This window comes from Bemisia tabaci, chromosome 3 (genome assembly GCF_918797505.1).
Source record: "Bemisia tabaci chromosome 3, PGI_BMITA_v3".
Lineage (NCBI taxonomy): Eukaryota > Metazoa > Arthropoda > Insecta > Hemiptera > Aleyrodidae > Bemisia > Bemisia tabaci.
This window is the reverse complement of record NC_092795.1, coordinates 47,443,836-47,468,324: the sequence shown is the minus strand read 5'-3', so window position 1 is coordinate 47,468,324 and position 24,489 is coordinate 47,443,836. Positions and strand designations below refer to the sequence as shown.

General features: G+C 41.8%; 1 protein-coding gene across 1 annotated transcript in view; it reads left to right on the top strand.

Moving 5' to 3' along the window:
- Positions 1-24,489, top strand: part of LOC109030630 (uncharacterized) — a 148,397-nt gene that overhangs the window by 46,433 nt on the left and 77,475 nt on the right. The window lies entirely within an intron of this gene.

Sequence of the window (24,489 nt, the reverse complement as noted above, 5' to 3'; positions counted from 1 at the left end):
TTTCAATCCTCACGACATTTTCCACGTGTTCCCCATTTTTTACAAGTCACGCAGGATTCTAAATAGGAATAGTCCTCCCGACAGTAAAAGTGCTCTCTCTGACGCACCCTTATGTCATTATGTACTAAAAATATTCCCGTCTCTCATCTAAATTAATGAAGAAAAAGGAAGACATTATCTTGAATTTCTTAATCAGTTGTCAATATATATTATTAACCATATTGTCTACTGATATACGGAAAAAACCAACAAAAAAATGAAAAACAACAACACTCAGAACCGTGGCCCTGATCTGTATGTAACAAAGTTGTAAAAAAAGGGCTAGGTCCACACTATTTTGCGGGGAAAACAAGGCCAAGGAGTTTAAAAATATCAACTAGAGTCAAAATAATTTTAAGCTCTAGTGAGTACTGAGTACCAGCATGTCTTTGGTACCAGCACGAGACTGAGGGGGAGAGAGTTCAGCTCATGCAGCTTGTATTAGAATATTTTAACTCTAATTAAATTTTTTGAAATTTTTGGCCGTGTTTTCCTCGCAAAGTGTGGACCCAGCGCTATTTTAGCACCTGGTCTACAAATATATTGAGCAACAAATCATTTGTTTGAACTTCGACGAATCGGAGCTTTCGCAAGATGGAATAGGTATACCAAACAAAAGAGGAGAGAAAGGTCCTCGAATTCAGCAGGACGGTCGCCTAACTGCGCCAGATCGGTGCCGTAGGGTGGCAACGAGTGGTGAAAAAATTAATTATGAATTGGTTTCGAGCGTGGTCCAGTGGACCAAATGATCTATCTTTGACTGGCCGCAGGATGTTGAACGTAAAAGTCATGCAGTGACTGTCGCAATGCCCAGCGCATGTTTTGTCGACATTCAGTGGGTCATTTTTTATTGGCTGGACTCGCTGGAGTGCCGGGCTCAAAAGAATACGAGTTATGAAAACTCTACGATACAGTTCTATTTATACCGCAAGTCGATAAAGTGCACTTCGGAGCGTAATGCTGCCGTGCTAAGGATAAACGCCGTATGTACATCCAGGCGTTGCCAAATTTCCTCTGATGAATTACGCTTTTATTGGGAAATTGGAAATATTTTTCTTCCAATTTTTCAGACTATTTCGCTAGCAATTTAATCTAAAATACCCGAAAATTTCAAGGAAAAACATTCATAAATTTCTTCAAAAATACATGTTTTATCCGGGGGAATTTGGCAACTCTCCAATGGTCTTACGGCGTTCTTCCTTAGCACAGCAGAATGCTTGTAAAGTCGCCTAGATTACAACGTATACAACGATAAACCTTTGTTTCGCATGAGAAAACTTGTATTCTTTCATCCGAAGTTGGCATCGGTTGGTAGTACGGCGTTGCCCAAATGGTTGTGCAAGCCAATCCCGTTACGAGTATAATTCAAGAGATGGCTCAAGCCGCGCTATTTAGTTGTTGGGTCGGATTGGAGGATTGGAGTGTCATTCAACCGCGGTCGTCGCCCAAGGGGCAAGGAGCAGCAGTCAAGTGGACTGGTCACTTCCGTGACCTTGCCGGCACCGCTCCGTAGCGCACCAACGCTTCGCGTGGACAAAATCCGCACTCACGACCGAGTATGTGACTGCGCCTGGCCTTGTGCCCCGGTCACAATGGGTCGTTACTGCATGTCTGTCGGCGCCGGCCGGACTGATCTGTATCTCTCTCGAGACCGCGAAAATTTAATTCCACTCTACCTGAATGACACAGTGGAAGTTGCTCCTCGAGGAACAGAACTAAGTCAGATTTGAGGCCCTTTAAAATCGCACATAAGGAAGGATTTTTTTGGGCCGTCCATTTCTCATCGGTTTCTGTGGTTTTGTCCATCAAAGAATTACAAATCCCTGCGGGCTGATTATTAAAATTGATAGACAAAGAAGACATAGGGAGTATGGAGCGATCCTATTGGTTAAAATGCATGGTTTCTATAGACTAAGGGAGAAAATAATGGACTAACTATAGGGTCTCTCGTGGGTTGCTGTTAGTTTAGTAACTACCTCCTTTGTCTATGGCAACCACTCGTTTCCACCGATAGGATCCTTCCGTATCCCTTTTGTCTTCGTTGTCTATAGCTTTGTCCATCAATTTCAATAATCGGCCTGCTGGGATGATAATATTCCCAGTGGTTCTTAACAGTACGTAGATGGAATGGACTAAAGAAACGAGGGAATGCGACAACAATTTTTGCTGCTCATGCCTAGAGACATTGGTCAAATGACATAACATAGGCTTTGGATAGGTACTAACCCTGGCCCAATTCGTGCTTCGTCCTGTGAGGGTCCAGCTGGTACCTACCGAAAGTCCATGTAATGCCATTCCACGGAAATGAAAAAAGTATACCTACCTGAAACACGAGGCCCAATAATAGAAGCCGTTTCAGAGTGCCCAGGATTTGATTTTCGCAAATTAGGTCGGAAAGCATGAAACTAGTCACTTACAAATTTACTTGCTTCGAGTATGTTCAGTATGTTCTGCGGTAAAATCTGTGAAAGCTAACGTTAGGGGCGGATCCAGCAATTTGGCAACACAGGATTTTCTCCATCTAAACCTATGTCAACCAATCCACTCTTGTTGGAGCATCTGGCCCCTTCAAGAATCGATACATTTCCATAGATTTAAGCGGAGAAAAGACAATGTTGCCAACTTGCTGGATCCGCTAATTCATCTATTTCCAACTTCTACCGAAGACCCGCCTGTTTACAAGGGAAGCCCCATCTTTGAGGTTCATATCCCAGCACCCATGGCATGTTCGATTCACCTGGTGTCACTATGAAGCTTGCAGCGCTGAACAACACGTCAGTGACAGTGAGGCATCGCCGGTGACTCACTCTCTCATTTCACGGGAAAAGGGGGAAAGGGGGACTCACGAAAAAGAAGGGGGGGGGGGGGGGTTGCGTGTAGTGTAAGGAAGTAGGACTGGGTCGTACGCGAGACGCGTTTGAATGTCCGGGGAAAAGCGAGCGCGGATCCCCCTGTTGCCGATATCAAATTAATCAGTGGCGTGGCGGTGAACGATCGATTATCGATATTTCCCCATTTGAAGCTATTGTAAAGAATCGATTATTAAGGTGTTCGTTACGAACACCATGTCTATCGACTCTTTTGCTTAGGTTTAAATGGCAGATCAATCGATATATCGCAAAGCACGCACGCCACTGAAATTAATCATCTCGATCAACGCTTCAAATCCTGGTTAAACTATCTAATGCGACATAAGAAAATAGGTAGGTCTATCGATTCTTTTACATAGGTTTAAATGGCAGATCAATCGATATATCGCAAAGCAGCCTCGCCACTGAAATTATTCATCTTGATCAACGCTTCAAATTCCTGGTTTTAAACTATCTAATGCGACACGAGAAATTAGGTACACGGTATTCCAGACTGATGTACGCGTGCAGAGATGCCATAGAGTAGTTGGATGTAGAATATGGAAAAGAATATAGTTATAGAATAGAGCCGAACAAGAACGTATTCTCCACCATTCATTTGCTGAAATAATTTTAGATTCATGTAGTTCAAAGAGAAAAATTTACAGACCGATCTAGGCCTTGTCTCCACGGGACGTTTTTATGGGATTTGTCCCAAGTTCGAATCGCAGGATTTTAACTTCTGGGGGATGACCCACTTACCGTCACCGCGGCTCGGGGCTTTTTCTGCGACAAGACAAGTTTGCGCGAGAAGATAAATTGGTGGAAAATCAAGTTTTTAACCTGTATTAAGACAATGATTGAAAGCAATTGGCAATTCAAAATTATTTTATTAAAACAAATAGGTATGAACAATTGAGTAAACAACAAAATATCGCACAATTTGCTTTCACTTCTTCTTCCTCTCTCTGTTGGTCTTAGATAATTATCTCTACGAGGGGTACGAGGGTATGAAAAAATAACGTAGGATGTCAATCAATCTTAACTTCAACCAGCGGGCTGATTATTAAAATGGATAGACAAATCTGTAGACAAAGAAGCAAAGGAAGTATGGAGCGATCCCATTGGTCGAGATGGATGGTTCCTATAGCCGACGGGAGAAAATGATGGACTAAGTATAGGCTTCTCTTGGGTTGCATTCAGTCAGTCTATTACCTATCTCCTTTGTCCATTGCCAGGGTGTCTACAAGTCCGGAAATAGTACTGATTTTTCAAGGGCTGTCTGGAAGTACTGAAAAAGTGCGGAAATTCCACAAAAGGGTTCGGAATTTTTTTAATTCTTCGCCATTTTTGTCGCAATTTCAAATTTTTGAAATATTTCGAATTTCGTCAAATGGAAGTACTAAAAAAGTACGAATTTTTTCTGTCGGAGGAAGTACTGAATTTCCTGAGAATGTACTGAAAAAGTACTGTAAAAGTACTCATTTTTGAGCAGCCTGTTTTAGTATATAGACACCCTGATTGCAACCACCCGCTTCCACCAATACACTGGAAAAAAACACATTGGATCTGGAGTCCAGACTCTTGAAAACATTGACAAGAAAAAGGACTCTTGATTCAATCAGAATTAAGCTTAAATCAAAAGGAAATCCGCTCAAATTAAGAGGCTTGGTTCTTGATTTAAGCTTAAATCTTATTGAATCAAGAGTATTTTTTTCTTGTCGATGTTTTTAAGAGTCTGGACTCTAGATCCAATTGTGTTTTTATTTCCAGTGTAGGATCCTCCATATCCCTTCTGTCTTCTTTGTCTATAGCTTTATCTATCAATTTCAATAATTGGCCCGCTGGTTCGAGTGAATCTTCCGAAGAGGGAAATGAGGGTACTTTCTTTTTTCTCCCCTGATTTTCCTCGGCGCGGTCCGGCGGCAACGCGCGCGAAATCGCCGGGGACAAGCGAGCCTAATCGGGCATCTCCATTTTCAATCATCGATTACTCTTTACCTGCTTGTTGCTTGCGCGTTGTGCGAGCAAGTGAGCTCTATGACCATCGGCGGCGGCGCGGCGGCAGGAAAGCAGGAAGGAGGCGCGATACGCGGCCGACATACTCCAGATTCGCCTTGAACCTGTTCCGCCGCCTCGTCAGTCGTCGCCGTCGGAAAATCCTCGTTTTTTTAGCAGTCACGGGAGATGACCCGGAGGTCTCCGGGCTGATTATTGAAATTGATAGACGAAGAAGACACGGAAAATGGACCGATCACAGGAAAAAAAAACATCATTGAATCTAGAGTCCAGACTCAAAACATCGACAAGAAAAAGTACTCTTGATTCAATCAGAATCTAGCTTAAATCAAGAACCAAGCCTCTTAATTCAAGCGGATTTCGTTTTGATTCAAGCAAAAATCCGATTGAATCAAGAGTTTTTTTCTTTTCAATGTTTTCAAGAGTCTGGACTCTAGATCCAATGTGTTTTTTCTTTCTTCACTGATCCTTTCGGAGGAATCAGATGGTTGTTAGACTAATGATGGACTAACTATATGGTCGCTCTTGAGTTGCCGTCACTTAGTCTCTTCCTCACCTCCTTTCTCCTTTGTAACCGCAACTGTGGGCTGATTGTTGAAATTGATAGACAAAGTGATAGACAAAGAAGATATGAAGAGTATCGAGCGATTTTAATGATTGAAATGGGTGGTTCCCATTGACAAACGGAGAAAATGGTGGACTAACTGTAGGGTCTCTAGTTGGTTGCCGTTAGTTAGAACGATCCTTTCGGATTAATCTGGTGGTTGTTGGACTAATGGTGGACTAACTATATGGTCACTCTTGAGTTGCCGTCAGTTAGTCTCTTTCTCACCTCCTTTGTTCGTGTAACCTCAACTGCTTCTACCTATAGGATCGCTCCAATCCCCCTTTGTCTTCTTTGTCTATCGCGTTGTCTATCGATTTCAATAATGAACCCGCGGTTCTAGGTTCCCGAGATTCTTCGATATCTTGATGACTACGACGTTGAGCCGATGAGCCGATGCTATCAAACCTAATCCAAATCGATCTACATTTTCAGAAAATTGTTCAGCTTGATATCTTCCCATTGTGTCAAATGCGGTTAAGAGATCAAAGCAATCAAAAGCGTGCGCACATTAACAAGCTTGCGCATAAACTTAGGAATGTAATTGAACCAGGTTCTCTCGTGCCGAGTGAGTGGAAGGCGATTCGCATCGGCGTAGTTGTTTTTCTTGCCTTTTCCCGCGGTGCCGGTGTCTGAGTGGGCGGCAGCATAGGCGGAAGAGTTTAACGCCTCTCCTTGGGATAAGAGCTCTTTAAATGTCCGGCCAAAGTCGCGCTCCGACCGCGTGCCAGTCACTTCGGCCATCGCTCGTTAATGACATCATTTTCGCAAAAGTTATTGTTGTAGCGCAGTGGATTGTTTGCACATTACGGCGTTGCCGCTCTCCCAGAAAATATTGATAAAATTATGTCTTTGTCGACGGGAGAAAGGCATGGAGCTCTAGAGTCCCTTTATACTGAGAGCCAAAACAATGTGAATCCATTTCTGATTGGTTCCCGTATTTTAGGTCACAAATGGGAATAAAGATTACATTTTCATCGATTGCAAAGATTATAATCTGGAATGGACCAGGGAATTACGGGTTCGGCAAGGAACAAACGGAATGAGAGAAGGGGCGGAGAAGGGAATTTGAGAATGGGCCGATCAAAGATTACGAAAAACGTTCAATTTGTGTAATCTTTATTCCCGTTTGTGGCTTAATGAGGGGTTGTTGTCTTGGCTCTCAGTATAAAGGGACTCTATGGAGCTCTTTCCGGCGGGTAATTTTTCAGGGTCGATTTTTGAGGGTTAGATACGCAGTTTATAAATGTGCGACCGAGAATTTTCTTCGGTATACTGAAAATAAGTTGCACTGTCCTATCTCTTTTTATATTGATCTTCGAAAGCATTTTTGGTGCTAAAATGTTCGTATCCCACCCTTCATTACAATGGCATTTGACCTAATTCTGAGCCATGGATAAAAAAGTATCTTGAATTTGCCGTTGAGTAACCAGTGCAAATATACGTCTTACTGACCAAGAGGAAGAATCCAAGGGTGTCACTACCGCAGTGGATGACGTCAAAAATGCAAAAGGCGATATCTCGGTTGATACTAAATCTATAGAGTTGCTGTCTGGAAAGATCTTATTATTTTTAGCTGAACTACAAGAGTCAAGCAATTCAAGCATCAAAACACGATTCTGTGACCAGCGCAACTGACCCATTGAAATTTTCTGAGAAAAGCTTGAAAAATCGATTATTTGTAGATTGACCTAGCAGCACTGCAAACCAGCCTCAGGTATGTCACATGGTCCTTGGGTGAAGTATTTTGATTCTTTCATCGGGTACTTAGATTTTATCGTCGCAGTTTTTTATAGTCGTCTTTTTGAAGTCCTAATTCGAACGTGTTGATTGTCCCATTAAGCGACGGATTCGGCCTCTTAAGAATGGACATGAGTTCTTTTAATAGACATGGACATTTGAAGCAGAGTGCCAGTATTGAAACTTCAAATGCCCTCTTTCCTTGCAAGCTCTACAGTTTAGCCGTCTGACTCCTACGTATTGGCCGTTTTATTTTTATGGAGCTCATACCTTTCCTGAATTGCATAATTTGCTTAATATGAATTTTTTGCCGTATCTTCGATCCTGCAGAAATAATGACAGATATATGATCTATATAAAATAAAATTATCAAGTTTTACAATACGGATTTAAAATGAAACGAATACACCCCATAGTCAGGTTTGTATCGCTGTAATCATTCAGTCTCATTTCTTTCTGATGAGAAAAATCAACCACTTTCATACTTCGCATTCAGAATGATTTTTGTTGCTTACACTATAATAGTCTTCGAAAGTTTCACGTAAAATTGATTATCTTTTTTTTTTGGCGCGTATACGTAGTATACCGCCTTTGCGATCGTTTCGAACCCTGCTCGATACAATAACCGAGTCCCTTAGTTCCTTACCGAAAAGTGACTACCGCGAACTTCTGAGATTTTCCAAAGCGTGTAAAAAGTTTATTTATCCATCAATAATTATGATTTAAAGTTGTTTCTCATTCTGGGGGTCGCTAGTTTATGTGCAGTGAATACCAAGAGTCTAAGTTACTTGGTTTTTTTAAAAAAAGCCTAAGAATGCGACGCGCTGATTTAAAATATGCATATATAAGCAGAATCAAGCGAATTGATTCGAGGATGGCTGAGCAGGTCGGCACTCTCGGAATGAGAATCTAACTCCTCCGTTTTGTTCAAAACGTTGCTTTGACAGATCTGTAACCTCGGTTATACTTTTCAAAAGTTGGTACCCGTGCTCTGAAAAACCCAAATAAGCCAAGTTCGTGTAACTATGGTGTCGTTGCCTCGACCGGGCTGTGCTGTGTTGCCAATTGTTGGAGGATAGGTTACTTGCCCGGTGGTGGCTACCGCCACTCATGATAGTGCAATCTGTGTAAGTGCAATCTGTGATGAGCCTCGAGACTCATTAGACCATTAGCTAAACGTGGCTCATACAGGAATCCACTTACCCCTCTCTTCCCCACGCTCCTGATCACTGCGTCGCACAGTGCGGCATCCCATGGACAAAAATCGAAAATTGACTTGCTAAATTTCCAAATATTGTTATGATATTCGTGATCAGAACAACATTTCTGACACGAGGGTATACTTGTTTTCTTTATTTTCTTCCGAAAACACATTTAAATATGAGTTTGAAGTGGAGGTTAATTCGACCGAGAGGGAGCTGTCCCATAAGAAATACACAGCATCTTGGTTGTCAACTTTAGATAAACTTTTCTCGATAACTAGGGATAACCCTCTGGGTGGTTAGCATTTTCTCATTCTAAGTAGGCCCAACTTCAATCCTGCCAAAGAACTTTTGCGACTTTTTGCGACTATCGGAGATATTTGCATTTAAAAATTGGTTGAAATCAGGTTATTGCGAAATGTCATTCCCGGGCAGTCGGGGATTACCATTGTTCCGGGTGAAATTGGCTTTTCCGAGTTTTCCGGAAAATTGGAGGGTGATTGAAAGAAACGGACATCATATTCGGATTCAGCGCCTCAAAATACATGAAATTCACCTTACCTTGTCCGGGAGAAATTTGTTTTCATTTTTGTGCCTAAACAGTGAAATTGAATGTCATGTCATAACTCCCAATTACGTGTATTCGGCTCATAACCACTTATGACCTATTGTACCAGCTCTCGGGTGCTGGAAAAGTCAAAATCCGTTAAACAAAAGTCGGGGGGGGGGGGGGGGGGCTAGGCTAAATTGATCATTTCATGCCGTTTATGGTTCCATAGGTCCATTTTGACGGTGCCCTTGATTTTTGTCCACGCCGCTTATGGAAGTGCCGCACTGTGCGTCGGCGTCTCGACGAACAATAGCTAATGACGGTCGCCAAGCGAGGCCGGGATCCTCAGCCCCTCGCCCAATTACTTACGCTTCATTAACCATTTCACCGTCACGCTAGGATTCGTCCAATTTTAAAAAAAAATTGTTTCGCGAGTTTTTAGCAATTTTTTCCTTACTTTCCGTTAAAACACGAATTAAAAGAGGTCTCATTCATAAAAATCGGCCAAATAGAAGAGAAGTTACAGTATTCGAAATCCGAAGAAATCAACAAAACTTCTCCAAACAAAAAATAAAATGAAGGGGGAAAAAAAGAAATGTATAAATTACAATTTAATATGATTGACCTCAGAATGTGACAAGCAATTCAATTATAAAAAGGAGAAAAAATTGAGTGAAATTACAAAAAATTAGCCTCTTGCAAGGGGCTTTCTTGTATGAGTTTTGACCTGAAGACAAGTAAATCCCGTTATATTATTAAAACGAAATTGACTCCATAGTTTAATGCCTTAGTTTCTTGAATACGATTATTTTAAGCACTCGAAAATTTATACCAGCAATTTTACCCATGGGGTGATTTCCTGAGAGCTGATAATATCACGAATTTCTCATAGAGCCCTTCAAAAATGGCTTGCTTTTTGGGCAGCCGATTCGGCCATCAAACCGGGGTTTAAATGGAAGCTGATAATAACACAAAGCTCTGAGAAAAATTTTGAGATAAGTATAGGAACGGTTTGTAAATTACGAGGAGAGGCGGGCATTCTGTTCAGCATATCGATACATAAGTATTTTCACACGTAGAATTTAATTTTCACGTCAGGGAGTCGACATATTTTGATTTTTTTTATTTTATACGGAAAATTTATGGTTTTTCGGGATTGAAATTACTTACAATTGTTTCATGAAAAATGAATGCACCCAAAATGACTATAGCATTTTGACTTTCACATACGTGCACTCACTAAATTGATTGGTAAATTCAAAGAGTGGGTACATCGACCTGGTATATCAAGTTTCTGCGATTTTTTACGGCAAATCGGTAGATTTTCGGGATGTGGATTGCTTACTTTCAATTCATGAATGAATAAAGCATGGACATGGTTGAGCTTCTTTGCATGAAAAGACGTTTAAAATAACAAAATCAAGACATATTTAAGACAATTGCATTTATATCGAGTCAATTTCTTTTCAATAATATAACGGGATTTATAATACCGGTGATTTGGGTATTTTAGCCCCAAAATACCTTTAAATCGACTTTATCTTCTAGGAGTTCGACAGAATTTTTCCTTTCTTCGCTTAAATTTTTCCGTAGCACTTTTCTTCAAGAATCTGAAAAGATTTTGCTTGAGGCAGATCAAAAAACTTAAATTTGTTCGAATAGCTTTCTAGATTCACAATACACAGTCTCGTGAAGGTGCGTCGTTGACCTTGCAGTGTTGGATCGTGAATTCTCTTGTTGTGCTGCTTGCCTTTTTTGAAATCTCTGTAAATGAAAACTAAAGGGGTTGATATGTGCGAGTTAATGACGCGCCTTATCAACACATTGTGTTGGAGTTCACTGCTTGTTTTTTTTTTTTTTTTTTTTTTTTTTTTTTTTTTTTTTTTTTTTTTTTAATAAATAAATAAAAACTCTTGGGAATTACACCCTCCACAAATGTGAACGGCGCCGATTGCACATCGCACTATCACGTCGCGTTGCTGCGTCGTACCTACAAACGGTCGGCATGAAGAGAGCGTAAGGGCCTTCAATTTTTGGCTCTGCAACATGGACATCCATCAAGTACGAATAATTGTATCAAGGCGTTGGACTTGGTGGCGTATCTTAGCGTCTTCAAAGTCAGACGACCGCGATGTTATCTACTTAGAATCTGGGTTGCGTTCATCCGTAAAACGAGTCTTGAACAAAAAAGAAGAGTTTTACCTATCTTATTATTTTCAAAATTCCAAATATTTTTTTTATTAGTGCTTTGTAAATGTTGTAGTGGCAAATCATTCTAATCGCTCGCAAAAATCTCCTCTCATAGTTATACCGGTGAATTTTTTCGAGGTCCATAAAAAATTGTCCTTTTCATGATGCATGCTATATTAAAGATTTCCTTAGAACTTTCTCAATTAATTGAAACCGTAAATGATCTTATGGAAAAGAGCTGTTTAAGGAATGACTGGAGACGACCCTGAGTGTGATAAACCCTGAATGGAGAGGTTCCACCTGTCACCAAGGAGCCATTGGAGAGTCTGTATTTGCCTAGCGAGAACCAAAACGCTCTCACAGGTGACAGCTCTCTGATTCATCGGTCATTACCACCGTAACTCTATTTTTGCGCGCCTGCTAATTGTACTCTGTAATTATGATTATCGTGAATTCATGATGGAATAATCCCAAGTACCTGACACTCTCTGACCCCAGGCTAATGGTTTCACGTAGTTGACTCTTTAGTCTCTTCACTTAAACTTCAACGAGTTTCACCAAACGAGTTTGCAGTTTTGAACATAAAATTGACGCCGGAAAGCACATATATTTTATGCGCTAGACCGATTCCTTAAATCCTCCGAAACTCGAGATACTACAACGTGATTGTGTACTCAGTATATACTAGGGGGTACGCCCCCTGGCCGCTACGCGGCCCAACCCCCTGAAGGCGCTCCGCGCCATCAATGGGCCGCTTCGCGGCCCTATTTTTACCCTCCTATCGGTGTTAGTTTTATTTTTCCCCTAAAAAATTACGAAATGAGGTATACTTTACTTTTAGAATGAAATAATTTTTGGTTTTGATGAATAAAGAAACAAATTTTTTTTTTTTGAAGTCTAAAGGACGCGTTTTGGAATGACTACTTGATGAAATATTGCAGTAAAACAACGAACATTGATAATCAGGTAATAATTAAAAATTTCGGGTAACGGGGATCGAACCCACACTATATTTTAAGTGGACGCTTCCGACGTCTTTGACGACTCGGCTACCGCTCGTCTTGAGGAAGTAAGGGCGAATCTTGAGTAGATAAGTGTAGAGCTGATGCGCAGGCTACCCAGCTACTGCGCAACCTCCTCGACCACTGCGCATCCTCCCGCGCATAGCGGTAGCAGTCTCGGAGCATTCTGAAAATTCACTCACTTTTATAACGTGATTGTAAAACAAGCAGTGAACTCCAACACAATGTGTTGATAAGGCGCGTCATTAACTCGCACATATCAACCCCTTTAGTTTTCATTTACAGAGATTTCAAAAAAGGCAAGCAGCACAACAAGAGAATTCACGATCCAACACTGCAAGGTCAACGACGCACCTTCACGAGACTGTGTATTGTGAATCAGGGGCGGACTGGCCCGGGTGGGCGGTTGGGGATCCCCAACCATCAATTCTCTAGAAACCTCTCTGGGGCCCCCTCGAGGGCTTAAAAAGAGTATACAAAATTTCACTCAAGGGAAAAGAAAATTTGTAAGACTTCAAAATGAGCGGCATTGGCGCCTCGAAGGTAACCTTGGGGCCCCAGTCTTGAACCGCAAGGAGTGCAATGGGCCTTGAAATGCGGAAGAGCACCCAGACCCGGGACTTTTGAATGAAAGGGGCCTTAATGTAAAGCGCAGATCTCCGCACTTGACTGGAGACCAGTGATGGTTCAGGCTGTTACAAAAACGCCGGGACCCCTGACCTATGACTCCAAGGGCCCCATTTGAAACATTCGTTTCTTCAAGGGGCCCCAGTGATATAAGTTGGGGGCCCGCATTTCGAAGACAATAGTTTTTAGCTTCTTAAACCGGCTTAGAACTTTGAGGATCCCGATGAATATAAAATACTATGAAGGATCGAGAAAATCTTTCCAAAAACTACGGATGGATTGAATCAAATTAAGGGAGCGCCGGAGAATAGAGAAAGAGGAATATGAGGAGGGGGCCGCCCAGATGGTTATCTAGTGATTTGCAATTAGACAAAATCAGGCTGCGGTCGCCAGGCCCGTAGACGGGGGCCCGGGGGGGGGGGGGGGCTTCGGGGGCTCAAACGCCCTCCGAAAGCAAAAAAAAGGAGGAAAAGAGAGAAGGAAAGAGGAGACAGAAGATGAGAAAGTGCGAGAAAAGAAGAAGTTTGAGACCGTCGAAGATATTTATCTCTTTTAATGTATAGTTTCAAATGAAAACACCGTGTTCATTTCTAAAACGTTCGTCAGAAAAGCCTCTAAATGCGTCCAAATAGAGTTGAAATTTCAAAAATTTTCCAGCTTTGTTGAATGTAACAATTTGAAAGTACTTCGTGTATAAGTAAAATAAAATGTAACTTTCCTGCAGAAATTGATGGAAAATTTGCGTCACGGAAGCCTCGAAATGCGTCCTAATAGAGTTAAAATTTCAAAAATTTTCAGGATCTTTTTGAGTGTATTTATGCATTTTTTGCTGAAAGTTCCAAAAGAAAACGTAATTTTTCAGTAGACATTGATGGAAAATCTGCGTCATGGAAGAATCGAAATGTGTCCAAATAGAGTTAAAATTTCAAAAATTTTCAGGATCTTCTTGAGTGTATACATACATTTTTGCTGAAAGTCAAAACGGAAACGTAATTTTTCTGCAGACATTGATGGAAAATCTGCCTCAAAATGCGACCAATTAGATTACAAATTTCTAAAATTGGGGGGGGGGGGGGAGGAAAGTTGCTTGTTTGTTACCCTAAAATATTGTTAAGTTTCAGGTTTCATGGCTCTGTCCTCTCATCTTTGTTATAGTATTCCTTAATATTTGCTTCAGTTTCAAAAAAAAGTACAGTAAATAGGTGAATTGCATCACTTTTGAACACTCAAATTTTTCACAAATTTTAAGCTAAGACCGCCTAAAATTTGATCTAGGAGGGGCTCTTTTTGAAAAATTTTCCGGGGGAGGCCCCCCGGAAAATTTTTTCCGGGAGGCCCCGGGACCCCCCTCTGCGCTGGGGGTGTCCCCACAGACCCCCCCTGGGGCCCCTGTGCCAGCTTCGCCCAACCAACGATTTTGTACCCAGTCCGCCCCTGTTGTGAATCTAGAAAGCTATTCGAACAAATTTAAGTTTTTTGATCTGCCTCAAGCAAAATCTTTTCAGATTCTTGAAGAAAAGTGCTACGGAAAAATTTAAGCGAAGAAAGGAAAAATTCTGTCGAACTCCTAGAAGATAAAGTCGATTTAAAGGTATTTTGGGGCTAAAATACCCAAATCACCGGTAGGGTATTATAAATCCCGTTATATTATTGAAAAGAAATTGACTCGATATAAATGCAATTGTCTTAAATATGTCTTGATTTTGTTATTTTAAACGTCTTTTCATGCAAAGAAGCTCAACCATGTCCATGCTTTATTCATTCATGAATTGAAAGTAAGCAATCCACATCCCGAAAATCTACCGATTTGCCGTAAAAAATCGCAGAAACTTGATATACCAGGTCGATGTACCCACTCTTTGAATTTACCAATCAATTTAGTGAGTGCACGTATGTGAAAGTCAAAATGCTATAGTCATTTTGGGTGCATTCATTTTTCATGAAACAATTGTAAGTAATTTCAATCCCGAAAAACCATAAATTTTCCGTATAAAATAAAAAAAATCAAAATATGTCGACTCCCTGACGTGAAAATTAAATTCTACGTGTGAAAATACTTATGTATCGATATGCTGAACAGAATGCCCGCCTCTCCTCGTAATTTACAAACCGTTCCTATACTTATCTCAAAATTTTTCTCAGAGCTTTGTGTTATTATCAGCTTCCATTTAAACCCCGGTTTGATGGCCGAATCGGCTGCCCAAAAAGCAAGCCATTTTTGAAGGGCTCTATGAGAAATTCGTGATATTATCAGCTCTCAGGAAATCCCCCCATGGGTAAAATTGCTGGTATAAATTTTCGAGTGCTTAAAATAATCGTATTCAAGAAACTAAGGCATTAAACTATGGAGTCAATTTCGTTTTAATAATATAACGGGATTTACTTGTCTTCAGGTCAAAACTCATACAAGAAAGCCCCTTGCAAGAGGCTAATTTTTTGTAATTTCACTCAATTTTTTCTCCTTTTTATAATTGAATTGCTTGTCACATTCTGAGGTCAATCATATTAAATTGTAATTTATACATTTCTTTTTTTCCCCCTTCATTTTATTTTTTGTTTGGAGAAGTTTTGTTGATTTCTTCGGATTTCGAATACTGTAACTTCTCTTCTATTTGGCCGATTTTTATGAATGAGACCTCTTTTAATTCGTGTTTTAACGGAAAGTAAGGAAAAAATTGCTAAAAACTCGCGAAACAATTTTTTTTTAAAATTGGACGAATCCTAGCGTGACGGTGAAATGGTTAATGAAGCGTAAGTAATTGGGCGAGGGGCTGAGGATCCCGGCCTCGCTTGGCGACCGTCATTAGCTATTGTTCGTCGAGACGCCGACGCACAGTGCGGCACTTCCATAAGCGGCGTGGACAAAAATCAAGGGCACCGTCAAAATGGACCTATGGAACCATAAACGGCATGAAATGATCAATTTAGCCTAGCCCCCCCCCCCCCCGACTTTTGTTTAACGGATTTTGACTTTTCCAGCACCCGAGAGCTGGTACAATAGGTCATAAGTGGTTATGAGCCGAATACACGTAATTGGGAGTTATGACATGACATTCAATTTCACTGTTTAGGCACAAAAATGAAAACAAATTTCTCCCGGACAAGGTAAGGTGAATTTCATGTATTTTGAGGCGCTGAATCCGAATATGATGTCCGTTTCTTTCAATCACCCTCCAATTTTCCGGAAAACTCGGAAAAGCCAATTTCACCCGGAACAATGGTAATCCCCGACTGCCCGGGAATGACATTTCGCAATAACCTGATTTCAACCAATTTTTAAATGCAAATATCTCCGATAGTCGCAAAAAGTCGCAAAAGTTCTTTGGCAGGATTGAAGTTGGGCCTACTTAGAATGAGAAAATGCTAACCACCCAGAGGGTTATCCCTAGTTATCGAGAAAAGTTTATCTAAAGTTGACAACCAAGATGCTGTGTATTTCTTATGGGACAGCTCCCTCTCGGTCGAATTAACCTCCACTTCAAACTCATATTTAAATGTGTTTTCGGAAGAAAATAAAGAAAACAAGTATACCCTCGTGTCAGAAATGTTGTTCTGATCACGAATATCATAACAATATTTGGAAATTTAGCAAGTCAATTTTCGATTTTTGTCCATGGGATGCCGCACTGTGCGACGCAGTGATCAGGAGCGTGGGGAAGAGAGGGGTAAGTGGATTCCTGTATGAGCCACGTTTAGCTAATGGTCTAATGAGTCTCGAGGCTCATCACAGATTGCACTTACACAGATTGCACTATCATGAGTGGCGGTAGCCACCACCGGGCAAGTAACCTATCCTCCAACAATTGGCAACACAGCACAGCCCGGTCGAGGCAACGACACCATAGTTACACGAACTTGGCTTATTTGGGTTTTTCAGAGCACGGGTACCAACTTTTGAAAAGTATAACCGAGGTTACAGATCTGTCAAAGCAACGTTTTGAACAAAACGGAGGAGTTAGATTCTCATTCCGAGAGTGCCGACCTGCTCAGCCATCCTCGAATCAATTCGCTTGATTCTGCTTATATATGCATATTTTAAATCAGCGCGTCGCATTCTTAGGCTTTTTTTAAAAAAACCAAGTAACTTAGACTCTTGGTATTCACTGCACATAAACTAGCGACCCCCAGAATGAGAAACAACTTTAAATCATAATTATTGATGGATAAATAAACTTTTTACACGCTTTGGAAAATCTCAGAAGTTCGCGGTAGTCACTTTTCGGTAAGGAACTAAGGGACTCGGTTATTGTATCGAGCAGGGTTCGAAACGATCGCAAAGGCGGTATACTACGTATACGCGCCAAAAACCTGGGTCCTATTTCCAAAATCTGAATAGAGCGGGCTCATCTAGGGCCAATTACCCGTCGATTACCGCAAAAAACTTGGAAATCGGCTCGGTAGAACGCTCAAACGAACTATGATAAAAAATATAAATTTACATTGTTTAAATGAGAGAATTCGCAACTTTACCACTTAATATAAAAAAACCTAGGCCATATTTTGAAAATCTGAAAAAAGTTGGCTTATCTAGAGACAATTGCCCGTCGATAGCCGCAAAAATCATAAAAATCGGCTTTGTAGAACGCTGGAACTAAGCGTTACCAGTTTCGCAAAATTAGGAGGCTTGAGAGCTTATAGTATAGAAGATTTCTCAGAACATTCTGCAGAATAAATTAATATTATCTGTTTTAGAATATTCATACTCCTGAACGAGTATTTAAAGATTAATGTATATAATAATGGTTACCAGAAAAATCGATTTTAACCCGTCGGTGAGCAGGTGAGCTTTTTCAATTGCTCAATCCTCAATTTCGACTATATATTTTGCAATAAGGAATTATCATTTCTAGCTCATCAAAAACAACGTATATGTCCCACGAGTTTCGCTAAGAAGGTAGGCACCTCTATGAGCCAGGAACAGCTGTCTTTTTTGCATAATTTAGTCAATGCAGCACTAATTTAGCTTGTTAATTAAAGTTCGTGCTGCCTCTGATACATTCAGTCTCCCTTTGTGCTAAAGTCCTAGATCAAAACGAGCGTAAAGTTAAATCTGTAGAACTTCACTCATTATTCACTCTGTGGTTGGAAATTTACTTTTCGGATAAATTTGTTTCAAAAAGTAATTTGTTTTATTGTATTTTGATCGATCCGGAAGCAAGTCAGGACTCTTGTGAGACCCGATGTGTCAGAGACAGAAAAATGACAGAGTCGTTTTTACTCATATAATCAGTCGACATTCGACAACTCCTTTGCTATGGGGAACAACTTTTGAGTCATTCAACGCGGCTTAAATTATTTTGGAGTCCAGTTTTCCTCTAACTACAAATTAAATTTATAAATTATATCCTTCGTGCATCTTTTCATAAATCATCTCATAATCCGTCGTTGACCGAAAAAAAAAATGCCGTCACAACAAACACATATGTTTCCATCAGGCTAACATCACTGCAATTTTTCCTGGATCTAGGGATCATCAATGAATATTGATTTTTGCTCTTCTATACGAGATAAGTTGAAAAAAATGTTCTTAAGAACCCGTATCATAGTAAATGGAAATGAACTCTTCAAGAAAAGGTGGGGATCAACGTTCATTCAAGTTCGCTCTATAGTGACTGATCAGCGACTCGCAATAACTTTCAGACGGTTACTTTCAGCTTAGAGGACCAGGCTTGAGTTTTATATTCTCTCTGCAAATCAATGACTGAACCGAACCTCCAATACCACATATCTCACAATCAGTTGCAAAATTTACAATTATTTGCGTGTCGTTTTTCTTTCAATTAGAATAAATTAACGTCATGGCTTAAAATTATTTCAGTTTAACTTAGGAAGGGTTAAAAAACCGGATGAAATATTTTCCTGAAAAATATTCAATCATAATAATCCTTTGTTCTCTCTAGAAAATAAGCACACATGAAGATGGTAAAAAGTTCTAGTTGAGATTATTGGTTTCAAAGTTTAGCGATCGATTTATGCTTTGGTTTGATCAAGTTTAAAAAAAAAATAAGTCACGCCGATTCCAAACCTAAGATAAGAGGTTTAAAAATTTATTCCTCCATAAGTTTCAATCTCAGGGGCCGCCTTTAATCTTCACAAGTTAGAGTTTAGTTCAACTTGAAAAGAATTCTTTATGACCCCCCATTAGAAATAGAAGAATCAGAAGCACTTCCATTTTGTGTCCATCTAACGAAACTAGATAAAAATTGGATTACATTAGGCAATAAGGAACCGCAATCTCTGGCGCTTCCCTAAAAGCACCTTTCTGAATAGGAAAACCGACGATTCATATATTGTTTCCAAAATGAGCTAGAAATAGAGGTTTCATATTGCAAAATGTGGTCCAATTCTTTTTCTGTTTTCATGAAGAGGCGAAGTTAGGACAGCGAAAATTTTCCAGAGGCCATGTTTGGTCGGAGCCTTCATTTTCCAGGAGGCAAGGTCGATTTTAAGAGCATTTGACGCTATGGCAACGGAACAGAATGAATGTTACTCACTGCTGGAGGAAAATACTGGATCCCCGAAAGTCACTTCTCATGAAAGCGAGTCTAAATTACTTCATCTCCAGATGGGATTTCGTTCGACTTTCGATTGTCTAATGAAAAAGCCCCAGGGCCTGGGCTCGGCTCCGTGATCTCTCTCTCGGGCGCGCCTTTTCCCGTCAACGTCAATTTTCTCGGAACCCGATCAGCGCTCGGGAAAGCGACGTCGACGTGGAACGCGGCGGCGGACGTGTCCTTGGCGGTCCCCTTTCCCTCTCTCGAAGGCCACCCCACACTTGACACGGCCTGCGGGCCCGCGCCGCGCCGCGCATGGATCCTCCGAGTCCACGCTCACACTGAATTGCCGCCTTTCCCCCGGGTCCCGGACGGAATGCCGCGGTTCCCCCCGCGACCTGGCAGCCGGGCGCGGATCGCTGTCGTCCCAACGGTTTCTCCGCTGCTCACGCACGAACGCACACTGGATCGGCGCACAGTTGACCTGGCTGACCCGCCTGTGTACTCCTCGGTGAGAGTGCCTCGCTGAAGCCGCGTAACATCACGCGCTGTAATATTTGAGCTGAAGGTCACGCGGCAACAGAGATGCAAATCATCACAGAATAGAGTTTCATGAAATTTCATTTTGCTGAGGCGATGTATCACAGAATTTCAATTTGCTCAGGAAATTTCACAGGATTTCATTAAATTTCACCTTTTTGAAGTTTCGTGAAAATCCATATTTCTGCGCGGGAAACCATCTATTGCACGTTTCGAAATGGAAACTTCGGTTTTACGGACCGTTCAGTTTAGCGGGAGCGTTCCGGTCTTGAGGACTGAGTTTCGGCCGAGCAAACCGGCCCCTACTGTCGGTTTAACACAAATTAAGAATTTTCGATAGCAACTGAAGTTTTTTAGTCCGTAAAACCGAATCCTTTAGTTTATCGAACTTGAAGTTGGAATTTGTAACCAAGGATGAAAGCTCGCACGATCCAGGGTTTAGTATTTCGTGCCAAAAGCTCCTAATGAACTCATCGGTTCATCTAACCGAGGTTTTTTCTGCGCGTAAAATGATCGAGAAAAAAACACTGTCCGTATAAGTTCTATCGAAAGCCCGTCGTCAATTTTACCTGAGATAGGCACGACAATCAAGTAGCGATAAGACATAACCGACTAATCATACTACGCCATTTAAGCTATGTCGTCTAAGTCCGCCCAACAGACTCAAAATTTCAAAACTCGGCCCGAAGTGGCGCTGAGACGTAAAATATAATTTCATTTTGCTGAAAATCGTCAAGAAATTTCACATAAAATTTCATTTTGTTGAGAAAATTTCACAAAATTTAAGAATGAAATTTGATAAGCTTTCACCTTTTAATTTCTTTTGGTCCGGTTTCATGAGAGTGTGCCACTCCAAGGGACCATAATGGATCCCTAACCGACCAACTACGAAAATCTCATTGATTCTTGTTTGAGTCCACCGAGCGGCGGTATCGATGAGCCTGAGAGGTGCGTGTCACTGCTGTTGTCTGTTGTCCAGGCTCGGTAATTTCTTCTTCTTTTTTTTTCGTGTTCTCCGGTCATCAATGAACCTTGGCTTGACGCCCGACTTTCGGGCTGGACGTGACGAGGTCGCGAGTTTACGGGAAAAAGCTCCCGATGGGCAGCAGACCGGTGATAGTACAGCCGCTCGTCCCGTTATTGGGTGGGCGCCGGTCGGTGTACCCGCATCAGTCTAGCCGGACCAAAAAGTACTCAAGAAGATTGAGTACGTGGAATCAAGCTCCATGCTCCACAGCTTTCGGTCCTCAAGAATGCAGTGCACACCAATAGAGCTATCTACGATAAAGAATAGCTACCCTAGAAATGCATCTCAATAGCCAAAACCATGTGTTGAAATGGGAAGTAGAACACAAAGTAACTTAAATGTGTGGTTAATATTTTTTGGTTAATTTCTCTGTGGGTTACATTGATCAAAGGTCGGCCTCCTGCGATGTAGTGGTTGTAGCCCTGGCTCTACCTTCAGGAGGTCTCGGGTTCGATTCCTGGATAGGAAACCCGAGTTTGATCGTTTCAAACAACGGTTGCCCTGGGTTGGTACATAGTAGGGACGGAGGGGGCGGGGCTCTGAGTGAAAGCGCAGGATTACCACTTATGTAGTATTTGAAGTAGTAAAAGAAAAAAAAAAAAAAAAAAAAAAAAAAAAAACCTTTAGGTTGAAAATGTGTACTTTCGTTAAAGATTAAGCGCAAACCGTCAGGCGATTCGAGCCTGGATACTGGATAGCACTGATGATAGTTAACTGCGTTAGCCATTAGCAAGTTGCAACCTTTGGATGACATTGAGAGAAACATACATTTGATCAACAGGACACTTTTCTCCATCCCCAGATGAGTTAGCGAAACCCAGGCCCGCCACAAGGGGGGGGGGGATACTGGGTCCTTGGTACCGGGGCCCGGGCCCTGGAGGGGCCCGTGACGCAGGTGACAAACCACTACGAATTCATGTGTAACCCTTGTCTCGTAAGGAAAAGTGAAAAAATTACCCTAAAAATTCCGCCAAAGGTGAATAAAGTTTCAAAAACACGCTAGGACACTATAAAATTTTTCTTACTTTTTTAGAGATTTCTATCTATTTTCAAGATTTTGAGTATATGTAGCATATTTTTAGTAACTGCGTTTCATTTTCTTCCGTTGTCGGATGCTAAGAGGCTCCTGTCTGGGCATCCTCGACTTCAATGGCTCAACTCCCTTGCCATAGACGTACGAGAGGGGAGTCCAGGGGGCCCGGCTCCCCCTAGAATTGAAAAGTGTCATCTGCCCCCCTCAAAAAAAATTTATAGATGTTTTGAATGCAACAATTCGAAAGTATTTGGTGCTGAAAGTAAAAAAAAGGCGCAATTATTCTGCAGAAATTAATGGAAAATCTCCATCATAAGAGCTTCAAAATGCGTCCAAATAGATTTAAAATTTCAAAAATTTCCCGGGGGAGCCCCCCCGGACCCCCCTCTGTGCTAGGGGCCCGGGCCAGAAAACTGGTACCAGGGCCCGAGATGGGATGTGGCGGGCCTGGCGAAACCTACGATTTTGGTTGATTTAACAAAACATTATGCCAATCAACCAAGTTTTTGGTTGATCTTACCGCAAAAGCGTCCCTCGAAGTAATCTTAGAGATGTAAATTTTTAACTGCATATACGTAGCTACGATCTCTGATACTTTGAATCAACTCTCCGACTGCATCTTCTTTCAAAAGTTTGAGGTAATGCGCTTCTAAAAGGAATCGTGAGAGATTTCTCGTGCAGCCTCTATGATTGAGCTGTCTGGCTAGCGAAGTGGCCTTCTGGCAACATCGGCGTCAATTGGAAAGGGACTGGGCAGTGGCATGGTTGCATAGCTGCATGGCGCATGGCGCAACATTCCAATCATCAGAAGCCATAAGCGGCCAACAGGTGCGGCACCTCAAACCTCGTTCACCTGGCCCAGACTCGGGTCGAAAGCCGCGCCGTGGCAGAGTTTCGCCACGAAGAGCTCCAGTCTATGCATCTTCTTCGGGAAGCTCCTCAACAAACTAGACAGTAAAAAAAAAATAAATGACGGGCAGTTATGAGCTGGTGATAATGAGTGACGTGCAAAAGTTTAAAAGTATCCCTTGAAGAATTGGGGGCTATGACAACGCAACGGTCTAATAGGATAGGACTGGATCATGAGAGCAAACCTATCTATGAAGGGCCAACTTCTTTGAAAATGATCCAAGGAGAAAGGGTAGGTCAGGGAAAACTCACATCTACTCGGAAGGAAAAGAGTTTTTCTTCTTCTTGTATTTGGATCGTCCTTCACAGTTTAGTTTCTTGCACTTAAGAATTGATTTCCGGAGAAAAAGTAGGAAAAATCAATGAATCAACGATCGTTTATCGTTTAGCAGTATCTCCTCGTGGGTGTAGGTCTTTTAAAAGGTCATGCGAGGGTGACCCTGGCCCCTGCTCCCCCCTCTTTTCAGAAACAGTGTTATGTGTCTCCCCTCTCCCTTGAAAATTTGTACGCTTCAAAACCGGCACATATTTCTTGCGCATCATCCCATTGTGCGATTGGAACGAAGTAACATTTTGAGATGAGCTTTGAGGGTCCTGACTAGAGTCAAACCCTTAGTTTGCATACATCTAAAATTTGCGTGAGAAAAGCCTCAAAATTCATCCAAGAAAGGTCAATTTTCCAAAATTTCCAGGGAGACGGAGACCCCCAAAAACCTCCATTGTACCAAGATAAACTAAACACCTCCTGGAAAAACGGGAGCAAAAGTCGAACCAGATGCCTAGATGCCAGTCGCCTAGATGCCTCCTCAAATTTTAAACATTCCTCACCGTTCAATCAAGTCCCCCCGCTAATTTTACCTGGAGATCTATTGATAGACTAATATCAGAGCTTGAAATTATTTACCTATTCAACTAATTGTAATTTTCTATCGCCAATGCTAAGTATGGCGGACTGTGTAGCGGCTCCATCGCAATCCTCACAGTCGAATTGATACACGGCGCCCTCACCTTTCGACGGCGACCTTTCCCACGGCCCGGAGGAGGTGTCCGGGGTCCCGAGGGGGCCGGGGCCTCTCGAGGATGTCTCACCGCGTGCCGTCAGCCGTGCCGTACTGCGCCTCCGGAGTGCGTAGTGCTACGCAGAGAGTGTGCTACGAGATTGGCCTCAATCGGCCCGATAGGTCTCATTTCACTCGCTCACTCGGTGCTAGGTGCCCCTCAATTTCGAGCACACTCTTCCGAGTGGTTGCGAGTCCACTATTGTTCGACTGTTTGAATGTCAGTGTGTCACTCATCCTCTAGTGCCGAGGAAAAACGCCGTATATGAACGTCCGGACGTTGCAACGAGTCCAAACTCCATTGCACCATATTATGCTCCTGAAAAGCGCAGACCCTAAAATGGTGTGTCCCCAAATGTGACCCCTAAGAAATTGCCGCAATCCAATTTTTTTGGTTCCCCTTTTTATTGAAATCATAAATTGAGTACTTATCTACTTTCATCAGCGGATTCAGCAATTTGGTGACGCCGGATTCCCTCCGTTCAAACCTATGTTAGATAATCGATTCTTGTTGGAGCACCTGGCCCCTCCAAGAATCGATACATTTCCATAGGTTTGAATGGAGAAAAACAATGTTGCCAATTTC